At 35.8% G+C, this 23,190-nt stretch overlaps 1 long non-coding RNA gene and 1 pseudogene across 3 annotated transcripts; both read right to left on the bottom strand.

The window, feature by feature from the left end:
* Positions 1-230: 230 nt before the first annotated feature.
* LOC129739413 (isoleucine--tRNA ligase, cytoplasmic-like) lies at positions 231-5,785 on the bottom strand (annotated as a pseudogene).
* A 1,641-nt stretch (positions 5,786-7,426) lies between these two features.
* On the bottom strand, positions 7,427-14,733 carry LOC129739808 (uncharacterized). 3 transcript variants are annotated; one of them, XR_008735976.1, is made up of 9 exons: positions 14,243-14,733; positions 13,838-14,024; positions 13,504-13,677; positions 12,529-12,897; positions 9,670-12,464; positions 9,492-9,543; positions 9,062-9,303; positions 8,923-8,979; positions 7,427-8,164 (listed from the first exon to the last, which is right to left on the bottom strand). It is a non-coding gene; the product is annotated as an uncharacterized LOC129739808 (long non-coding RNA). The 3 variants fall into 3 exon arrangements; XR_008735975.1 differs by lacking the exons at positions 9,492-9,543; positions 9,670-12,464; positions 12,529-12,897 and having other exon boundaries at positions 7,745-8,164; positions 14,248-14,716; XR_008735974.1 differs by lacking the exons at positions 9,492-9,543; positions 9,670-12,464; positions 12,529-12,897 and having other exon boundaries at positions 7,746-8,164; positions 14,243-14,716.
* Between the last annotated feature and the right edge of the window lie 8,457 nt (positions 14,734-23,190).

Below are 23,190 nucleotides of genomic sequence, written 5' to 3'. Positions count from 1 at the left end.
GAAAGTTTTTTTGATTTTTCTCGCCGGTGCGTTAAATCGAGGAATCGTAAAAATAAGCGATTTTTCGGATTAGAAAGCTAAATGAAAATAAGAACAAGGAATTTCAAGGCATTTTGTTTATTGACTAGTAATATCTGCTGTTTCCATTTGTTTGGTTCGGTACTATGGCACGCAGAAAAAGAACGGGGGTTGGTTTCGACAAAACGTTTTGTTGATTAATTTTATACTATCAATGCAGATTTTTCGATAGTTTTCACTAAAAAACTGAATTCAAATAAAAATAAAATATTGTTATTCATACACTAAGATTTTTTATTACTTTCATTTGAAATCTGGTTGGTTTTAAAACGAAATAGAGTTTGTTTTAATTACCGTGTGACTTTAAAACGTTAAGTTAAAAAAGAAAAAAAAAGTGCGCGAATAATTGTTTATTTTTAAAATTCAAAGAGGAATGGTGCTGGAAGTCTGGTCCGCATTCCTGAAGGAACCTTTTACTTCGGTTACGGTAAGATATTTAAGTAATTTTAACGTAATTAAAGATTTTAATGCTTTATTACACATTTTGTTTTCAGAAAGATGAACGGCAGGCGGGCCCTAAAAGGTGGGATTATTGCATTCCCCATCTTTGCTGGAAGTTCCTACCATTACCCATAGGTGTACTTAATCCGTATCCTATCGATCGGTGAAGATGTTTTCTCCAGAAGGCAGCAGAATTCCAGGTAATTTAACTCTAGTAGTTTTTGCAGTTCATGATTTAAGTAAAAAAACAATTTTCTTTGCGCCCCCAGGTTTGCCATCGCCGTTAATTCTCACCGGTAGAAAAAAAAGGCGGCTGAAAGTGTATCGTTGCTGGCCGGAGGCTGATAAGGCTTAAAAAATGCGTTGGACTAGCCAGCTCGGGAATCGCAGACTAACCATTCAACTGCGCAGAACGGTTCTCTCCTGAAGCAGGTAATATGAGTGGGCTCATCGTTTGCATGCATGTACCTTGCAGAAGAATAAATGAAAAACGACGAAATAAATAAAATTACAAAGTGTTAATTTCGATATTGTTCATAAATTCCGAAAATCCCTAAAACTATGAATTTGAAACTAAAATTATCTGCTTTCATTTTAATTGCTTTTAAATAACCTATTTCGAACCTTGAAACTGTTGTTATTTTGAACCGAGTATTCATTTTCTTGATCCCAAAATTTATTATTCGTTTTACCCAAAAAAATATTTATTTCGATAGAAATTTTGATTCATTTTTAAAAAGGGTGTATTTTATTTCCAATCAAACGATAAGTTTAAATTAAATCGATATTTTCAGTCAAAGTTATCAAAAATATATTTGTGCTTTTTCCCAACCAAAATTTTTATTATTTTTGGCCGAAATCTTATTTTTTTTTTTTTTTTTTGTTTATGGGTTTATGAGCGCCTGGCTGACCCGGAAAGGAAAAACAGAACGGGGGACAGAAGAGGAAAATTTTAAATGAGAGTAGAATAGCTTAGAAAAGGATAGCGGCAACAGAGCCCGAGGGTTCTGAAGCACCAGTTTAGGGAAGCGTTAAGATAGTGCTCGACGGACTAGGACGGTTGGTGGGCCCCATATGAACTTCGAGTTAACCCAACCTTCAATTCAATCGAGCAATAGCAGTATGGTATCAAATAATATGGTATCATATGCTAACGCCTCGATATCGTTGTTAGAAGGGTTCACTATCTTACCGTAGTTGAATTTTCCCTACCTGTCATCTACCTTACTCGTTTCCATAAATTTGGATTCTTCCTAGTTTGATTTAGAAATTATTATAGATTTGCTAAGTAAAAGATATATTCAAGTGATTGATTCTACGCGACTACACGGTTATTCAATAACTCAATTAGGATATCATAAAAACAGAATCTAGAAAAGGTGTCTCTTTAACTCATCAACAATGAACTGTAAGCCTAAATAGCAATAGCTTTATTGTTATCGTCAACTTATCAACGGAACAGGAAAATAACAGTGCTGTTCTTTAAAACCTTATCATGAATTGTGGTCAACCCGCATAATTAAAAACAGTTGGGGATATAGTACTAACTATTAACTTAATATATTGGTAGCAGTACCAGTATGAAATATCTTCCAAGTATCATTTCATTATACATGTTCAAAATTTTATTACCTCAATAAATTATGACAGGATCGTATCAGTGACAGTGACAATATGATATATGATTTAGTAAGTATAGTATAATAAGAGAATAAAAATTTGCAACCTTTGAATATTGTCTCTGGACCTTATCCAGGACTCTAACAGTGTACGACAAAGTTTCCTTATATTTTCTTAGCATTAGACATTAAATTAAAAAAAAAACAACATTGACAACATTGTATGAGTTAGACAAGTCGTTATCATTTCACCTCTTGCGGATAATAACTAATATTGTTATTTTAAGATGTAGTTGTGAGCTTATGCATTTTTTCGCTCTTGGGTTCAGCATCTGCTAATTTTCACTTCACTTCGTTAAAATTTGTGTCGGCAACCCCACGCCAGGTTCGGAACTGAAAACTGTGTTCAAAATGGCTCCGAAAAAAAAGAATCACGCTGAGAAAAACACACAGAACGCGAAAAGTAAGTAAAACTATATTATATTATCGATAAAAACTAGTGAGATTAAATAAAACTAATGAAATTACAGAAACAAAGATCTCTGCTGAGCGGAGAGCGGAAAAAAAATCTACTGAAAGGCTGAACAATGCAGATCTGCACAAATAGGTAAGATTGTATAATCCATGTTAATATCAGAAATAAAAAATAAAAATCTCAACATTTAAATTTTTTAATTTTATTTTATTTTTTGTGGGAAAGAATTGGAACTATATTGGTTATGGTACAGGGAAGCTCTTTTTAAAAATATTTTACAATATGCGGAACGTATGATTGAGCGTTATTTTTACTACAAACTACTATAAGCAAACTATATCCATTGAAGTTGAACAAATCTATGATTTTGTATTCCAACGTAGCTAGAACATTCAGGTAGATTGTTTTGCTCGCCAAAAGTGGATGATATTTTAACCGTATCCAATAATGTAGCATGAAATATTTGTTCGAAAAAATCGCTCTTTTTGAATGGTAAACATGCTTAACAGCCCTTTCCCCATATGGTACTTTAACAGATAATCATAATACAGATTGTTAATATGGTCTGTGTTATTGTACATATACTGTTCACTTTACAATAAACGATAACGTTTAGAGACAATATAGAATATTCTCTATATATTGTAATTGATTATGCGGGAACTTCTCAAACAAACTTTAATACTCAATCTACACGATAGGGGTTCAATTCAAATAAACCGTGTGCCTGTTTTTAAATGCCCGAAATGAAAGATCTGAACTATCTACTCATTCTTGCTTATCGAAATCATATTTTCTATTTTAAACTTCGATTTATGAATTTCAATCCTAACCGAAAAATGTATAGATCTACCAAAAGTAAATAAATAAATAAAAACAAATGTCGAAAGTGTATTACAAACTGAAATATCATATTTGTCAAAACAGCATTACCATCCAATGAGCCCCTAGTTCTTGTAAAATGCTTGATTTAAGAATAAGCCAACGAAATTCATAAACCGCAAATGCACACTTTCTAGAGCATTGGGGAGGCGAATACCATTACCTATACCTAACCTAGCAATACTTGAAACATCCTAATTCTATGAAACTAAACTAGCTAACTACCTTACCAAACAAATTATGCCCTATTGAAAAGTATCACTTTATGACGGCAAAATGTGATATTTTCACTACAAAATTTTCCCATTGTTCAACGGAAGGGAGGGCAAGTGTTTCAACTCCCATTCATCTTACCAGCATGGATCATGAAAAATTGGGACACCACTGAACCTACCGCTAATTTAATGAAAATAAAGGTGTCCATCACGCCTTCTAATTTGAGTCATATTATGATCCATGCTTGACAAGATGTGTGCAACGACCCTCTCAGGACAATGATAGTAAACCATCATTATCACAAGCATGCACACCGCCGCCGTGACCCATGGGAACCCAGGGTACGGATTATTTTTGGCCGAAATCTTATTGTTTTTAAAATATATTTTTCTGCGTGGGACTAGTTTCACACAATCGTACAAAGTGTCCAGCGCATGATAGCAATTATGAACACCTAACTCTTCCTTGATGCTCTTACGGTTCGTTGGTTGCTGATCGGTAAATTTGATCAGTCTCGGAACCACAGCATAAAGGTGGTAACTTACCACTGGTAAGCCTTCATCTCAGTAGACAAAAATTCCAGTAGCGATTCCTTGAACGAAGTGATCCAAACATCCATCTCACTGGTGGTTTTGCAAAAGAAACCAGAAAGCGTTTGACAACGGCTGGCAAAAAACCTTGATGCTTGACGCCTTCTTCTTTGAAGCTGTAAATTTGTAAAATAGAAATACAAAATTAAATATAGGAAATTAAATGACTATAAAAAATCTTACCGCAAATTGTCTGCTCGCACTACAGGTGAATTGATCAAGAAAAGACGCAAAGCTTCGGCATCGTACTTGTTGACCACTTCCATTGGATCCGGATACAGCTCTTCTTTCGCTTACTCATCTTTTGACCATCAGCTGCCAACACGAGACCGGTACTATCCAAATTCTTAAATGACGGCTTATTGAACAAAGTCATCGAAACGACCAGCTGTAGAACCAACTATGGGTCTGATTGATACCTTTGGCGATAAAATCGGCTGGGAAGTTGTTGGTCAAGAAATCAGAAGCTTTCTCGAACGGATAGATTCTGGGCATAAGGCATAGATCCGGACTAGAACCAACAATCGAACACTTCCGGAATTCTGGGAATATTGTTTCAATTCTTCAGTGCTTCCGATACAAAGGACTTCCTGTCCATCAGAAGAGATCCACAAGGGCATCGATGTTCGCCAGTATCGGTTACGACTGATAGCGGGTTGTTCCTCATCTTTTTTCGGGGCAGGTTCCTCAGTAACTTCGATGGCCGTCAGCGTCACAGCCATGGCCTAATCCGTAGCTGAGTTTGAATTTTCCGCCGATCGTCTGCCTTCCTGTCGAACAAAGACGTAAGTGAATCGCTAGCGCTAGTGATATAAAAAGCGTACTTACCGGAGGAATTACAACGGTATCGCTCCAACGAAACAATTGTAACTACTTTTTGATTACATCTGCCTTGGTCGCATCCCCAGCAGTCCGTTCGGCGTCGACTTTCTTCTCCAATTCAATTATCACACTCCGCGGAGTGGGGCTACCCATTGCGTGTTTACGTTGTGGAAGCACTTTTTCTGTAAATGAAAGATTGATTAATGACCGTCAGAAAAAAAAACTGGTTCTTACACTAATAAAAAAAAATACGTTGGTCGGATCGATACTCCTTCATGGACACTGGAACAGCAATTTACCTGCTGGTGAAAGTTCGTGCAGCTTTTCCCAGGAGCTTTGCTAGGTGACACTGTTGAAGTAGGTTCGTCTCTCCGGGGCCTTTTGTTTCGTCCATTCGCTGACCACCGACGGAAGCACCATCTTATCGTAGTAAAGTAGGCATGGCGCCAGAAGCTGGTCCACTGGCTCCTCCCATTGGTGCAGCACCTGGAGGTCAGCATCCGGGTGGAAGTACTCTGAACGGAATCATCGCCAGAATTAGATGCCCTCCGCCGATCGTTGGAACCGACATAATATGCACTGATTCTATCTTGTATTGACTAGCGATTTAAGGTGAAAAATCAGATTTACTGGCTTCAACTTCAAACGCGTTCTCCCGTAATCTATTTTCGGTCGTTTCGCCGTACAAAAACTAACAAAATGGCGGGTCTAAAAGTACTCACGCAAAAGTTTTATTGAAAAAACTTTTGAGTTGCATACAAAATAAGAAACGAAAAGTATGCAAGAGTAAGAAAACATCAAAAAACTCTCGGTTGCGTAAAAATAACTTACTCGGTAAGTTTTCGAAAGTTTGCGTGTGTATAAAAAGTTTGCTGTTGTTGGAATCTGTTGAACAGGGATGTTCAAAGCTAATTGTGAGCTTTTTCTGCATTTTAATGAAAAAAAGAGCAAGAAGAAAAACAATTCATAAGAAGAAAAACATTCATGGAGGTCCGTGAATAAGGCATTTCCCGACTTGTCAACCGAACAGCTGATTTCTCATGTTTACAATTTTCGGCATCTGATGGTAGGGTATGTATGTATGTATGTATGGCTTTGGTGTTTTTTGGCCGAGAGTGTTATACTCTATATAACCACTTTTCTTCTTTTTCTAGCTACATGAGCTATACATATTTCGAAGACACAGTGTGTCGATATTGATGATTTTCAAATAATAAATCGTGCTTTTTCCAAAAAGCTGAGAGCTTCTTTAATCTTGTCTTCGTTAAAATCTTTTACCAACTCGAATAGATTGGAATATGTTTCCCAATCATAGTGGTTTCGTATGTGGTTATTGATGGTAGGGTAAAAACGCAGACAGATCTGGTGTCTGCGGTAAAAATAACAACAACACTACGCATGTTCAATGGCCGGATAGCAACCATACCAAATTGGCGGTGGAATAGAAATGGTTATGCAAAATTCTTAATTTTTTAAACTAGCTAGAATTAAAAAAATGTAGACATGACATAATTTGAAGGTAATGTTGATGTTATGTAATGTTAATTTGAAAAAATATATCTTTTGAAGAAATAATTTAACAGTGCTAATCTCCCAAGTTCAAAATGGAGACCAGTAGGTGTTTACATTTTTCAAAACAAAAACGATATGCTACCCTACCACCATCTGTCTCAGGAAATACTCTATTAACTTTTTAGAGTTTAGCTATCAGAATTCGGCGGAAATAGCGGTACAAAAAAGTTTGTTTTTGTTGGATATCTTCAAAGATGTCAAAAGTGAAACGAAAAGAGTCTCACTTGAGCTACGGTACGTATCGCATCGTGTTTTCAATAGCTGTGAGCAAACCAAACTTACCCTTTTTTTTCGCTTAATTTTTCATACTTCCTTCGGAGCTGAAATATGACCCCCGGTGAGGATAATCCGGAAAACCAAGTTAAGGTTCAACGGGTTAGAAAATATCCCGAAAAACATCCTGGACCATACTTAGTGATCGCCGAATCAACCGAAAATCAGTTAGCTTGTGCCAAAATTGCCAAATCTTTGATAAAAAAGTTTGGCAATGATTACATTCGTGCGACGCCGATGTCGAAGAAGAAGTTAAAAATTTTGATGCGAACAAAGGAGTCTGCAAATTGTCTGGTAGAGAAAAAGGGCGATGACCTCCGATTTGTGATACCGCAACGCTTAGTCGAGTGCCTTGGTGTGGCTTATGTGGAAACAACAGTTGAAGATGAAGAGTTAGCTAATGCTGTGTCTTCCCAGTCAGGAAAAATCGCCCGAAATCGGCCCGATTTTTGTCCGTACATCTGCTCGATCGGTCCGAAATCGTATAAGAAATCGGGCCGACTTTAGTAGAAAATCGTGCGAAAATGAAACACTTTTTCGGACGACGATAAGTTTTCTCAACCAGTTCGAGCAGATCAAATGTCAAAACAAGCCAACCGTTTTCCAACCGAATCTGAACGGTTTTCGAACCGTTTTTGGGCCGATTGCCATCGTCCCTCCGAAATAAAGGACCGATTTCGGACCGAAACCGAAATATTTTTTGAACCGTTTCCGGGCCGATTGCCATGGTGTCCATCCGAAAAAACGGGCCGATTTCGGACCGAAACCGAATGATTTTTCGAGCCGTTTCCGGACCGATTGCGATGGCGTACATCCGAAAGAAAGGACCGATTTCGGACCGAAACCGAACGGTTTTTCAAACCGTTTCTGGGCCGATTACCATGGTTGCCATTCATTCAGGTTTTTCGGTTTTGAACAAAAAGCTAGAAATTATTTCATTTGTTTTTCTTTTATTTTTCTGGTTTTTTTTCTTCTAATTTATATTTTAAATCATAGCTTATATTAAATACAATACAAGCTTATTTTTTCAGCGATTCGTCTGTTTTCAGGTGTTGATAAAGTCTTCGGGATGACAACCACATCATGCGAAACCATCTTCGAGGACCAATGTTGTGAGGAGATGGCTTGAGGGTTGTTCGAGTTTACCTAATTCGAAGCTCATTCGTCATCAACAGAAGGTGACATGAAAAGAAATACTAAAAAGATAAAGAAAAAAGAGAAAAAAAGGAAAAGAAAAATATGATATTAGTTAATATCATCTATCAATATACAATAAAAAGCCTAGCCCGAACTAATAATAAATCTAGCTTAAATAGCTTGATTGATATTGTCTACTCATCTGTTAGAGAAGAATGACCCTGGCAGTTTAACTTCCTTGATAAAAAAAAGTCTACTCATCAACAGAACATAAAATGCACAATGCTGTTCTTCTAAAACCTCATTACTCTTTGTGGTCAGCCTCTCTGACAACCTATACTAAGTTTACATAGGGGTTCTATTAAAATATACCATGTGCCTACTTTTAAATGCCCGAAATCAGTTATCTGGACTACCTACTCATAGTTGTTCTTCAAAATCATACATTCTACTATCTATTTCCATAGATGCATTTCAATGAGCCTCTAGTTTTAGTAAAATGCTTAATTTAAGAATAAGCCAACAAAATATACACCTACTAGAGCATTGGAAAGGCGAATACTATAACCTTTATCTAACGTCGCAATACTTCTAACACTTTTTCTCTATTTTCAATTCTATAAAACTTAATCAACCAACCAGCTACCTAACCAAACGAATTATACCCTATTGAAAGTATCAACTATTATAATGTACAATGAATAATGACAACATGAAAATTGTAATGACTTTCACTATCGGTGACCCTTTTTTTCAATTCAATTTTCTCTTCTATTTGGTGGGAGTGGTGAGAAATAAGACATTCCAAGCAACCTACCAAGGGTTTTTCTTAGGTGGGACCTTCGAAGCGCAGTTTGTGAATATTCTATAGAATCTGAAAGATTAAAAAAAATAATAGAAGGTAAAAATAATAACAAAATTGAAACATTTTTCCTTACGTCCTTACAAATCCTTACGTAGAAAGGAACACGAATGTCCTTTATTCGGTTCTTCGTCGTTTAGTATTAATCGTTAATGGATGACCGGCTGGTGGGGAGATGTTTTCTATACCAGAAATTGTTGACGCAGCCACCGAGGGAATGGCGGCCCTTGTTGGGGCCGGAATATTTTCTACCACGTTGTGTTTGATGTGTTGTGGAGGAACGGTAACGCTATAACGGTCCAATGGTCCCGTTATGTTCTTTACCGCCTGTGCGATCTGAAAACAACAAAATTATGTCAAAAGACTCTGAAAAATACAATAATATTTTCAGCGGATTAACAATTTTCATAAGCATAAATTATATTTTCCATAACGCTACAAGACAATAAACTTGCGTCTAAAGTATTTAGATTTTCATATAAGAGTAAAATAATAAAAAAAAAAAGATTCAGAATTTTACTTACATAATCTTTGCAACCACGAAATCTAGGTTCTGAAAAAATCCGTGGCAAAAATCTGAAAAAAACAACGTTATTTGATTTTTCTTTCAAAATATTTTCTAATTTCATTCGTGATATGAAAACGAAAACTATTCGAGTGTTCCATTAAGGGTATGAAAGTAAAAATATCTAAAATACCTACCAACCGCTGACCGATTCTGTACTGAATTCCTTAAAATGTGCCGTTATTCGTGGTATTCTAAAACGACCGCTAACGGAATCGTTAGAATATCATGCGGTATTTCCTGTTAATAATTGGTTCGTCAGCTCCAGATCTACACAGGCTAACAACAGCCATTTATGAAATGCCCGATCCGCTGACTGGAGGGCAGAAAATACAATTGACCTGTAAATTAAGAAGACACGATGAAATGATCAATATATTATATTTTTCAACCTTTCAAGGTTTGTAGTGTTGAATTGATGTTTGTTTTCCTAACACTTTGAACTCAGTGATACTCCCGCATAATTAAAAACAGTTGGGGATATAGTACTAACTATTAACTTAATATATTGGTAGCAGTACCAGTATGAAATATCTTCCAAGTATCATTTCATTATACATGTTCAAAATTTTATTACCTCAATAAATTATGACAGGATCGTATCAGTGACAGTGACAATATGATATATGATTTAGTAAGTATAGTATAATAAGAGAATAAAAATTTGCAACCTTTGAATATTGTCTCTGGACCTTATCCAGGACTCTAACAGTGTACGACAAAGTTTCCTTATATTTTCTTAGCATTAGACATTAAATTAAAAAAAAAACAACATTGACAACATTGTATGAGTTAGACAAGTCGTTATCATTTCACCTCTTGCGGATAATAACTAATATTGTTATTTTAAGATGTAGTTGTGAGCTTATGCATTTTTTCGCTCTTGGGTTCAGCATCTGCTAATTTTCACTTCACTTCGTTAAAATTTGTGTCGGCAACCCCACGCCAGGTTCGGAACTGAAAACTGTGTTCAAAATGGCTCCGAAAAAAAAGAATCACGCTGAGAAAAACACACAGAACGCGAAAAGTAAGTAAAACTATATTATATTATCGATAAAAACTAGTGAGATTAAATAAAACTAATGAAATTACAGAAACAAAGATCTCTGCTGAGCGGAGAGCGGAAAAAAATCTACTGAAAGGCTGAACAATGCAGATCTGCACAAATAGGTAAGATTGTATAATCCATGTATAACCCAACAAACATTTTTTGCTGAACAACCGCTGAAACATTGTTTAGTTCTAATTTTAAATCAGCTATCTTGCTGAAAGAAGGCAACCCAAATTCAGAGAGAAGCTGCTGTTCAGCCCTTAAACATCGAGATCTGGAGAAATTAATCAGCGAAGATGACATGAAACCACATGAAACGTCAATTGACGGAGCAACAAAAAAAAAACAAAAAGAATGCTGACCGATGTATGTCCGATGTTTGCCAGCTAATTTTCCCCTCTCGTGTTATTTTTTCTTCATTTGAACTTGTCTCGAACTTTTAACCTACGACTTGTTGGTCTCATGCCGCAGAAGGCAGAACCAACCATGCATTCTGCGAAGGAACAGAAAAGTGTCGCTCTTAAGCGACCAAAATATTTCTCAACCAAAGTCAATTTCATATGAAGAAATTGAAATGGCTACGAGAATTAAAATGTAAATTTTCCGGCAATGCCATTTTATCATGCAAAATGAGAAATTTCGAATCATTAGACGATTCACAAGATAATTATGTTGATTCGTCATGAATAACAAAAAGTTTGATATTGCTGAAAGACGCTTTCGAAGCTACCCTTGTACAGCTGACGGTTGTCAAATTTGAAGGTGTCAAAAATGGTTGGACAAAGGCTGAACGAGTTATTCTTCAGCCAATTTTCCCCTACTTTCTATTGGCTGAAATAAAACTTCCTTATACGCTGAAACAGCGCTGAAATATTTCTTTCTTCAGCAAGAAAGCTGAAACAGCAATCAGCACCTCAAAACAGCATACGATCAGAGAATTGGCGTTTTTAATCAGCAAAAATGTTTGTTGGGAATATCAGAAATAAAAAATAAAAATCTCAACATTTAAATTTTTTAATTTTATTTTATTTTTTGTGGGAAAGAATTGGAACTATATTGGTTATGGTACAGGGAAGCTCTTTTTAAAAATATTTTACAATATGCGGAACGTATGATTGAGCGTTATTTTTACTACAAACTACTATAAGCAAACTATATCCATTGAAGTTGAACAAATCTATGATTTTGTATTCCAACGTAGCTAGAACATTCAGGTAGATTGTTTTGCTCGCCAAAAGTGGATGATATTTTAACCGTATCCAATAATGTAGCATGAAATATTTGTTCGAAAAAATCGCTCTTTTTGAATGGTAAACATGCTTAACAGCCCTTTCCCCATATGGTACTTTAACAGATAATCATAATACAGATTGTTAATATGGTCTGTGTTATTGTACATATACTGTTCACTTTACAATAAACGATAACGTTTAGAGACAATATAGAATATTCTCTATATATTGTAATTGATTATGCGGGCTCACTCTTCCCATGATATTGCTGATAAAACAAATTAGGACAGTTGTCTGACTGACACGCGATAAGACATTCAGGCAACTCGCAAACCTTCAACAGTCACTGTTGTCGGCCGTTATCCGATACATAAAGCCGCTTTAACTGCGCAAAGCAGGACACTCTCATACAATCCGTTATCACACACATTTTACTGGGTTTGAAGAACATCATCGGTTCTTTGTTGTTCCAACGCTCTAAACGAGCAGTAATATTTAACGTAATTCGATGAGTCGGTTCATTTCAGGTACTTCAGGTCGTGGTTCAAGTTTGTGGTTGTGATTCCACCAATTCAGAAATTCAACCATTTTTTTGAAAATGATTAAGTCTCCTAAGCCATGCAAATCTTCTTACGTAGACAAGTCCAACCTGATTGAAGAAATAAAGTAGTTAGGACGAAAATCAATAATAATGAAGAATTGGTACCACAAACCTTGAAGTTGCTTCATTGAATGCAGACAAGACATGCACCTTTTGAGACCCCTAGCTTCACATATTTAGCATCGCTCAAATCACATCAGCGGCTTTGAGTGTCTAAGCCTCCTGCTCGATGCCGAGTACGAAGTGGTCTCTTTGTTAGCACGGACGAAAAAGTTTCCCGAATCAGCTGGATGTTTGCAAGTGGAGACTTTCTTGGACACCACCACCAATCCTTTGAATTCCACCCCATCATACTTTGCGTATCCGCCATCGATGGTCTCGCTGAGTTTTTTTCAACTTCCGACTGCTGCTGCTTTTGGCCAAATCCTTCTAGATTGGGTTATCCTTTTTGTGGAACTGTTTCAGGAACTAAATATGTAAACTAAATTTTATTATTCCATCTGATCCTCGCACTACTGCTTTAACTAAAAACAAATCAATAAAACCGTTTGAGGTAAACTAGGTAAACAAACCTTAAACAAACAAATTTTGAAATTTTGGTTTGTTGACAGATGGGATACAATTAAGCGATGCCAGGTATCAATAATTGCTTTCGAAGAGGTTAAGACTAAAGAGACATACTATAGGCTCGTTAGTTAAGACTAATTTGGAATAACCCAATTAACCTATCGGCATATGAACATTGTTCAAAAATTGAAATTTCTATTTAAAACTTGTATGTATCGCTACGCTGTAGGCGATTCACAAATGCTGTGAAATTAGGATTAAGTTAAATTTAATTCTTGACCAAATACATATAGGTGTTGTACGATTTAAAATTAGATAATTTTAAAAAAATATTTAAAAAAAATGAAGTCTCAGCGGTTCTGTCACGATTAATTTGAATTTTTTTTTGGTTTGTAGAATTCAAGCAATCAGACATTTTCGAAATTTGAATCTAGTTTTGATCCACAAGAATCAAAACTTAAATCTTGAAAATGATCAGTTCAATTAGCAAATAGTAAAGAATTGTGACAACAGTACTCACCTTGCTTTCCCCTTTGAAGTATCACACCGTAACTGATTAAAAGTAATCCAAGTTAAGCCTCCACTTCTGAGCCGAGATCCGGATCCGGGTACGATGTCCGGGATGAAATTCCACCAGAGCCCATACCGTGTGTACATTTCCTTGGAAGCTTTGTTTGCAATGGGTCGATGTTTTCTATAATTCGTTAGAAAATAATATAAATAATACTTGATTATTTACAATTCAATCAATCAAACATTTTCGAAAATTGAATCTAGAGTGAATCCACAAGAATTAAAATTTAAATCATCAGTTTAATAAGAAAATAGTAAATAATTGTGACAACGCTACTTACCTTGCTTTTCACTATGAAGTACCACGGCAAAAACTAATTATAAGTGATCTAAAAGTGAAGCCACCACCTCTGAGCGTGTCTGGGATCCGGATCCGGATCATAATACGATGTCCAGGATGACATTCCACCAGCGCCCGTACCGTGTTGACATTTCCTTGGAAGCTTTGTTCGTATGGTCCGATATTTTCTATGGGGACGATAATGGATTAGAAAATTATATAAACAAAACTTGATTATTAATGGCGTGTTCGTAAATTGTTTTTTTTTTATCGAAGCGATTTTTTATCGATGCTGGCGTTCGTAAATTATAAACAATCGTATGCAAAACATTGGAAAGTGATTTGACATCACCCAAAACAATCAATTTACGAACACGCCATTGGAATTCAATCAATCTAAACATACCTTACATATTATTAAATTATCGCCGGACAATGGATTCTTCTATACGGCGCTCAAAGCATTTCTGAACAGGAACAACGGAAAAAGCAGAAACCGAACTGCGACCAAATTCCACAACACATTTCACAACAATAACGCACCAAAACAAAACACGCACCCGGATTGCTGCGATTGAAAACTGCTCGTGTTTCGTTTTGCTCATCGCAGCACTGCGAAAAATATCGTCTGTTTTCGAGCAATCGAGCAGGCGGATGGAAATCGAGCCGAAAACGAACCGAATTCTAACCGCTAGAATTCGAGTACCGCCATGTCTGTTTTGCAATCGGCCCGATTGAGCAAACCTTCCTGACAGGGTTATGATAAGCGAAAGTTGATGCAACGTGATAATCCTGATATTTTGGAATTCCGTCGAATCATTCGAAATGTTGATAACAAAAAAACACCACTTTAAGCCCGGTTTACAGTTCTTGTGAACTCGAACTCGAACGTGAACGTGAACTCACCACAGTGAAAAAATATTCCGCAGTGAAATGTCAAATCGGTCAAATCTTCAAAATTAGTAAGAGGTTTGTTCAACTGCGGGTAGAAATTGGTTTCGATCGGAAAATGACAGATCATTCAACCAATGTTTTGATCGATACTTGTCGAACCAATGCTCAAATTTAAATTCAAATTTCTCAGAAAAACATATTGTTCTTCTTCAAAACATATTAGCTTTGAAAACGATTGATTTAATCAAATAATCTCAAAGTTCTTATCTTTGAATACAATGAATTTAAATTAAATTTTATGAATTTAAAGTACTCCCAAAAAGTATTTATCGATCAAGGAGTAACGAGCTTTAGCGATTCGTTTCTTTTGTAAAACTTATTGAAAAGACGTTATGAATATAACTTCTACAAGATAGCCATTTTTTGTTCTTGATTAAAAATTGACAAACAAAAAATTCAAAATTACTTTTAATTAGTGAAACATTTTAATTAAAATGCATCAGTACTCTTTTGTTTGTTAATTTTTCTGCTTTTCAGTTCTCCTTAAAACACATTATTTTGAATGATTTCATAAATTTTTATAATTATTTCCATACCTTTTCTGAAACACACATTTGAACAAAGCGGAATCTATTTTTTTATTTCAATGGAATCTGGCCATTCGATGATCTTCATTTACATTTATTCGTTGAGAAGCTCTTCCAACAGGTAGATTTATTCGTCGAGAAACTCTTCCAACAGGTGCAATTCCCAAGCAACATTTTAAACTCTGAATGGTTTTATAAAAAAAAAATAGTTGTTGTATAAGGGATTTATAAAGTATTGTTTGCTTTATAACGTAATTTACAAGGAACTCTATATGATTGCCCTTTAAGATAGCTTAAAAACCACTATAGAATCTTTTTATAGAACTCCTGTCAAATTTTGTGTTGGTTTTATAACCATAATTTTTTTTGGTTTAGAAGAGCGCTAAAAAGCAATTATTAAACCACTCTAGAAAACCAACCTTGAAGAAAACAACAACAAAGAATGTTTTATAACCTTTAATTTTTTTGGTTTAGTAGAGCACTACAAAGCAATTATAAAACCTCTCTAGAAAACCAACAAAGAATGTAAGTCCAAATTCGATCGAAATGTCAAAATGTGTATGTGTGGCATCGTCTCAAATGTTTACCACCAAATGGAGTATTTGACTAATTATGTTCCCCCCGATGAAGGAAGAAGCTGTTTCGGGAGACTCAGTTGTCTCGAGTTTTGTCACCAAGCACGAACAAGGAAAACAAGGAAACCGGATTGATCCACTGGAAACCAGATTAATCCTCTGGAAACCGGATTGGTTGCAGTTGCTTTTAAAGTAAAAAATATATAAATGCAGTCGTGAATCTCATTAGTTAAATTAGTTTATTGAGAAAGTTTTATGTGTTCTGAATAAAACAAAACTAGAAAAGCTCAAATTAATGTTTTCTATATTCAATAGAGTTACGAGGTGAAATAAACTTAATAAGGTAATAAGAAATACCTGTTCATTACACTATACACTACCTATACATTTCACAAAATATAATGATATGATAATCTCATTTTCTTTCTCTGTTGAGTTTCTTCGGAACCCCTATCGCGCTTATTAACTTTTAGCGAACGATTAGAATCTCCTAATTGTGTCCTCGGGTCCTAAAATTGAATACCATCAGCTTCCGGTTTATTTAGCGGGCTCTTAACCGGTTTTGGTGGTCGCTTTTGTCAAAATACGATTCTCAGTTCTACCCCAGGAGTCATATTTTAGTCGAACCTGTAATTTGCACAATTTATGAAACTGTATACTTAATATGAAAAAGCATTTAAACATTACCTGGGAAATAAAAAACGTCGAGACTCCGCGTTTAAGACGAAAGTGGTTCCAGTAGGCAACAGCCATCCGCAATTTGCTGAACATTTTCGTAGGATTATTAGAACGTTGAATCCTCGAGTCAAGCACAGAAATAGAGAATTTGGATCTTTTCAATCAAATTTTCTGTAGGAACTGGAGAAATTCTTCAGAAAGTTTTGTTTTGGGTTGCTTATTGTTCTTTTTTGTTTTGTTTTTGTGCTCTTTCGAGAACTGTCAGTTGCACTGAAATAAATACTCTTGGTGAGATCCGCGAATAGATCATTTGGTTTTATAAGGGGTAAAATTGTTTTGCAAAAGAATGTTTGCTCCTCAGATGACTTTTCTCAAGAATAGTTGGGTCTATTAATGATTTCTTCAAGCTCAGTTGGTATTTTGATTGAACCGCCATTTTTGGAGGAAATCATGAAAATTTAAGAATATTTTCTCATTCAATATTGGTGTATATGCGTAAATTACCAAAAAATGCTTGAAATAATGTTTGTTCTAATTGAATATTCTACTAAATACGGCATAGACCAAAACAAATAATGATATTGAAGTGAATCGAAGTCAACTAAATATTAACGAAAATGTCTATTTAGCTCTTTCATTTCATAAAATTTCAGGAGGGCGCGATTTATTTGCAAGTTTTTCGAAAAACTGCTCGATAAATTCAAATGCGCAACAACTTTACCCATAATCATGATGAAAAAATCGATTAACATCATAATAATTATTTATACATAATGATAATCTCATTATTTAATTCTGCCCATATTTTTTTTTGGTATTGAGTCAGATCATTCAATTTTTATAAATTCAATTTCAAAACCCTTTTCGGAACAATTAGTTCACAAAATAAATTGTTTTCTGCAACGGGAATTTTTTACCTTAAAACAGCTCTCGCCAAAACCCTTTCAAGTCCATATTGTTGTATAGTGCACTTATAATGTTCTCTTCAGAACCTCCTGTAGGTGGGCCTTTTTACACTTATAGGTGTTTTAAAGATGTTTTAATGGGGTTTATATAATCAAACGTTGTTTTATAGCAAAGTTTTGAAGCACACTTTCAGTTTATTATAAAACTAAAATTGTTACTTGGGTTAAATAATGCCCAAGAGGGTTTTAAAGTTAAAAAAAAATATCGTATGCGTTTCATTTCAAACTCGTAGTATTGTAAGCCTTTAACTGCCTTCAAATGTGGTTACAAATTAAAAAACTAATTTTTTATGAAGCAAAAATTTTTCCGTCATCGGTGAAATTTTTTTCAGAATGCACATTGCCATTCGGACGTGAAAATGAACGCGGAATTTATATTCACCACTCTTGTTCGTTTTCCGTTTTCACGTTCGCTCAGTGCGTTTACACTTCGAGCGGAATGTCAGTGAACGTGGAAAAAATATTCCGCAGTGAAAATCGGGGGAATTGAAATAAAATTAATATTAAAGGGCTTTGAACAAGGAAATCAGTTCAAAAATAATCGTTCAACCATTCCGCATCTATTCCACCTAATTTCGCAGCCATGAAATGCAGCATTGTCGTGTCTTTGAAGAATATAAGTTTTTTCATTTTCACGTTCGAAAGAACTGTAAATGCACCTTTACACTGTAATATTTACATTTTCTGGCACCGAACTACCAACACACATCGAAATTGAGAAAATATTATACCCATTAAAGAAATACATTTTTCCGGTTCGTCAATGTGGTCAATGTTGGCGGATTGGTCATATAAAAAGCCAATGTAAAAGTCAAGTGAGATGTAATAAATGCATTAATGGAACGGGCGAGCTTGAACACATTTGTTCTGCTGACGAACCTCAATGTGTGAACTGCAATGGATCGCACAGAGCAAACGATCACAAGAAGTGTCCGAAACTTATATTGAAAAAGCAGAAGGATCAAGAACGAAGTGAAACATTCTCCCAAGGCCAAACTGACTGGTTTTGCCACACCGGAACGAAAAATGCCGCGAATTTCAACTGTGTACAACAACAACAACAACAAGTCCTATCGATATCTCCAACCTCAACGGCTAATATTCGAGCTAGTGCTGCTAAGCGACGCTGTGGTGATGATGATGACCTGGAAGAAGAACCGCCCCGTCTCGAGGTAAATATTTCGGAGGGGGTGTGTGATTCCATTCAGGCAAGCATCGGATCCGAGGAAGTTATGGGAATCTCATGCGAAATAACGGATGAAGGAATAAGGGAAAAAATTACAACAGAAACTCTGGGAAAAATTTCTGATGTTGTAACGCAGAACATTAGATCTTATCTATAGGTTCCTTGCGTTTATGATAAACGATCACGTCGAACAACGAAGAGTGCAGAATCCCACTGCGTTGTATTCAGTGGAACTGTAGAGGAGTTCTTACCAAAAAATCGTCGCTTATCCATTTGATTAACTCTGAAAGGGCCAACGTGATACTTTTAAGCGAAACACATTTAGATAGTTCCAAAAATTTTGTCGTTCCACAATTTGACATTTTTAGAACCGATGGCAGGAGCAATTCAATGGGAGTTGCCCTTGCAATAAGAAGAGAACTCCGTCCTACAGCTTTTGCCGTACCTGGATGTTTCGATATACAACACACGTCTTGTCAAATAAAAAGCAGATTTGGAACTTTGACCGTAGTTTCGCTGTACATTCATCATCAAGCAAATGTGTCTAAGGCTAAATTTGAAGAATTTTTCGCCGCAATTCCCTCACCATGTATCATTGCAGGAGATTTCAACGCAAAGCATAGTCTTTGGGGTAACGAATCGGATAATACTCGCGGTTCACGTATAGCAGAAGCTCTGGAGTGCAGCAACCTCGTCGTCCTAAATAACGGAAGTCCAACTAGATTCGATGTAAACCGGTCGTGGAGCGCAATCGATATCACGCTGGTTTCATCTGATTTTAGTTTGGATTGTGATTGGAACGTTTTGGAATCCCCGAATGGCAGTGATCACTTTCCAATCATCTTTGGTACCGATTCTACACCGATAGAACTCCGCAATGCGAATTTGCATTTTAAAAAAACCGATTGGAAGAAGTTTTCTGATAAAATAGAAGAATCTTTAGCTGATACTCACGACACCCAATCCTTCGACACTTTCTTTCGGAAAATTTGGTCTGCTTTAGAGTTTTCGACTCCGGTTCCAAAACGTAGTACTCATCTGCACAAATGCCCTCAGCCATATTGGGATGAAGAGTTGACTGTTGCTAAGGATGCAACCCGCAGAGCTTTTCGCGTCTGGAAAAGAACTCTGTCCGCTGATGCATATGATCACTATGCAATCAAGGAAAGATTGTTTCGAAATTTGGTAAGAAAGAAAAAATCCGAATCATGGCAGTCTTTCTGCAACAGTTTCGACAATACAACAACATTACAAACATTGTGGAAACTCGCCAAAAAGTTTAAAAATGGTACCTCATCTGCGAATCGAACTGTTGATGACAAAACTCTAAATATGATGTTGGACAAAATAGCCCCTCAATCAGCGAAAAGACCAGGATTGACCTTTTCACAATGCGAATGTGATGATCATTCCAGCAATCTGTCATTCAATGTTTGTGATATTGAATCGGTGATGAAAACCGGTAAAGACTCGGCGCCAGGATTGGATATGATACCCTACTCTGTTATCAAAAATCTCCCCTTAGTCGCTATTCGATGTTTAGCCAGAATTTACAGTGATATCTTCTCCAATGGAATGATTCCTCCCACCTGGAAGGTTTTCAAAATAGTAGCCATTCCTAAACCGAATCACGATTTACCTACAGTGTCCAGTGTTCGCCCAATAGCATTAGCATCATGCTTCCGCAAAATCTACGAGATGATGGTTAAGGAAAAATTAGAATGGTTCATTGAAAGCAACAACTTGTTTCCTAATGAAATTTGTGGTTTCAGGAAAAACAAAGGCACTATGGACGCGTTGCTCATAGAAGAGTCATCAAAAGCTCTGAACATGCAACAACACGTTGTCGTGTGCGCTGTGGACATCAAAAGTGCCTACGACGATGTTGAAATTGAAATACTTGTTCAAGAATTGAGAGCACTAGGGACCCCTGAATGCTTAACTCAAAGTATCTACAAACTTTTTGAAGAACGAATTTTGTCAATCACTGGGAATTCTGGTTTGATAGAAAGGACTACCTGGAAAGGCCTCCCGCAAGGATCACCCCTCAGCCCTATCTGCTTCAACGTCGTTTTGACAAGACTTCTGCGAGATTTACCAGATGATGTTATTAAAATAAACTACGCCGATGATACAACGCTTGCTGTCAGAGGAAATATTTTAAATAATAGCTGCCGAGCACTTCAATCAGGGATCGACACGTTGGCTCACGGTTTAACGCTTCTTGGGTTTGAAATTTCTCAAACTAAGAGTAAGTGCAAAGATAGTAGATATAAAGATACCCAGCTCTTGACATTTTTCATATAAATTCCAACAGACATTCTTTCTACAAACATCAGTACCACCTGCTGACGGAAAAGGTCAACATTTCTCACAAATTGTGTTTAAAGATACGAGCGTGCAGATCATGATGCACTCTGATATGTTTTCAATAAATTTAAAATTATTCAAAATGCACTCTGAAGTAATTTGATTAAATTTTGCAGAAACAAATGCTACTGACTCAGTAAAATTGAGCTAACCGCATTCAGATTCATCGATTGTGAAAAAACTCAAACTTAAACAGTTAAAATAATAATGAAAACATTAACGTTCACAATGTTTTTAATTTGATTATTTATATCAGCAATGAATAAAAAAAGTGTATAAAGAAAATAATAATTTAAGAATACTTTACAATTTATAATTTAAGAACATACCCGCATAATTAAAAACAGTTGGGGATATAGTACTAACTATTAACTTAATATATTGGTAGCAGTACCAGTATGAAATATCTTCCAAGTATCATTTCATTATACATGTTCAAAATTTTATTACCTCAATAAATTATGACAGGATCGTATCAGTGACAGTGACAATATGATATATGATTTAGTAAGTATAGTATAATAAGAGAATAAAAATTTGCAACCTTTGAATATTGTCTCTGGACCTTATCCAGGACTCTAACAGTGTACGACAAAGTTTCCTTATATTTTCTTAGCATTAGACATTAAATTAAAAAAAAAACAACATTGACAACATTGTATGAGTTAGACAAGTCGTTATCATTTCACCTCTTGCGGATAATAACTAATATTGTTATTTTAAGATGTAGTTGTGAGCTTATGCATTTTTTCGCTCTTGGGTTCAGCATCTGCTAATTTTCACTTCACTTCGTTAAAATTTGTGTCGGCAACCCCACGCCAGGTTCGGAACTGAAAACTGTGTTCAAAATGGCTCCGAAAAAAAAGAATCACGCTGAGAAAAACACACAGAACGCGAAAAGTAAGTAAAACTATATTATATTATCGATAAAAACTAGTGAGATTAAATAAAACTAATGAAATTACAGAAACAAAGATCTCTGCTGAGCGGAGAGCGGAAAAAAAATCTACTGAAAGGCTGAACAATGCAGATCTGCACAAATAGGTAAGATTGTATAATCCATGTATAACCCAACAAACATTTTTTGCTGAACAACCGCTGAAACATTGTTTAGTTCTAATTTTAAATCAGCTATCTTGCTGAAAGAAGGCAACCCAAATTCAGAGAGAAGCTGCTGTTCAGCCCTTAAACATCGAGATCTGGAGAAATTAATCAGCGAAGATGACATGAAACCACATGAAACGTCAATTGACGGAGCAACAAAAAAAAAACAAAAAGAATGCTGACCGATGTATGTCCGATGTTTGCCAGCTAATTTTCCCCTCTCGTGTTATTTTTTCTTCATTTGAACTTGTCTCGAACTTTTAACCTACGACTTGTTGGTCTCATGCCGCAGAAGGCAGAACCAACCATGCATTCTGCGAAGGAACAGAAAAGTGTCGCTCTTAAGCGACCAAAATATTTCTCAACCAAAGTCAATTTCATATGAAGAAATTGAAATGGCTACGAGAATTAAAATGTAAATTTTCCGGCAATGCCATTTTATCATGCAAAATGAGAAATTTCGAATCATTAGACGATTCACAAGATAATTATGTTGATTCGTCATGAATAACAAAAAGTTTGATATTGCTGAAAGACGCTTTCGAAGCTACCCTTGTACAGCTGACGGTTGTCAAATTTGAAGGTGTCAAAAATGGTTGGACAAAGGCTGAACGAGTTATTCTTCAGCCAATTTTCCCCTACTTTCTATTGGCTGAAATAAAACTTCCTTATACGCTGAAACAGCGCTGAAATATTTCTTTCTTCAGCAAGAAAGCTGAAACAGCAATCAGCACCTCAAAACAGCATACGATCAGAGAATTGGCGTTTTTAATCAGCAAAAATGTTTGTTGGGAATATCAGAAATAAAAAATAAAAATCTCAACATTTAAATTTTTTAATTTTATTTTATTTTTTGTGGGAAAGAATTGGAACTATATTGGTTATGGTACAGGGAAGCTCTTTTTAAAAATATTTTACAATATGCGGAACGTATGATTGAGCGTTATTTTTACTACAAACTACTATAAGCAAACTATATCCATTGAAGTTGAACA

The sequence above is a fragment of the Uranotaenia lowii genome, chromosome 1, assembly GCF_029784155.1.
Source record: "Uranotaenia lowii strain MFRU-FL chromosome 1, ASM2978415v1, whole genome shotgun sequence".
NCBI lineage: Eukaryota > Metazoa > Arthropoda > Insecta > Diptera > Culicidae > Uranotaenia > Uranotaenia lowii.
The sequence above is the reverse complement of the archived record's forward strand: the minus strand, read 5'-3'. Positions and strand labels throughout refer to the sequence as shown.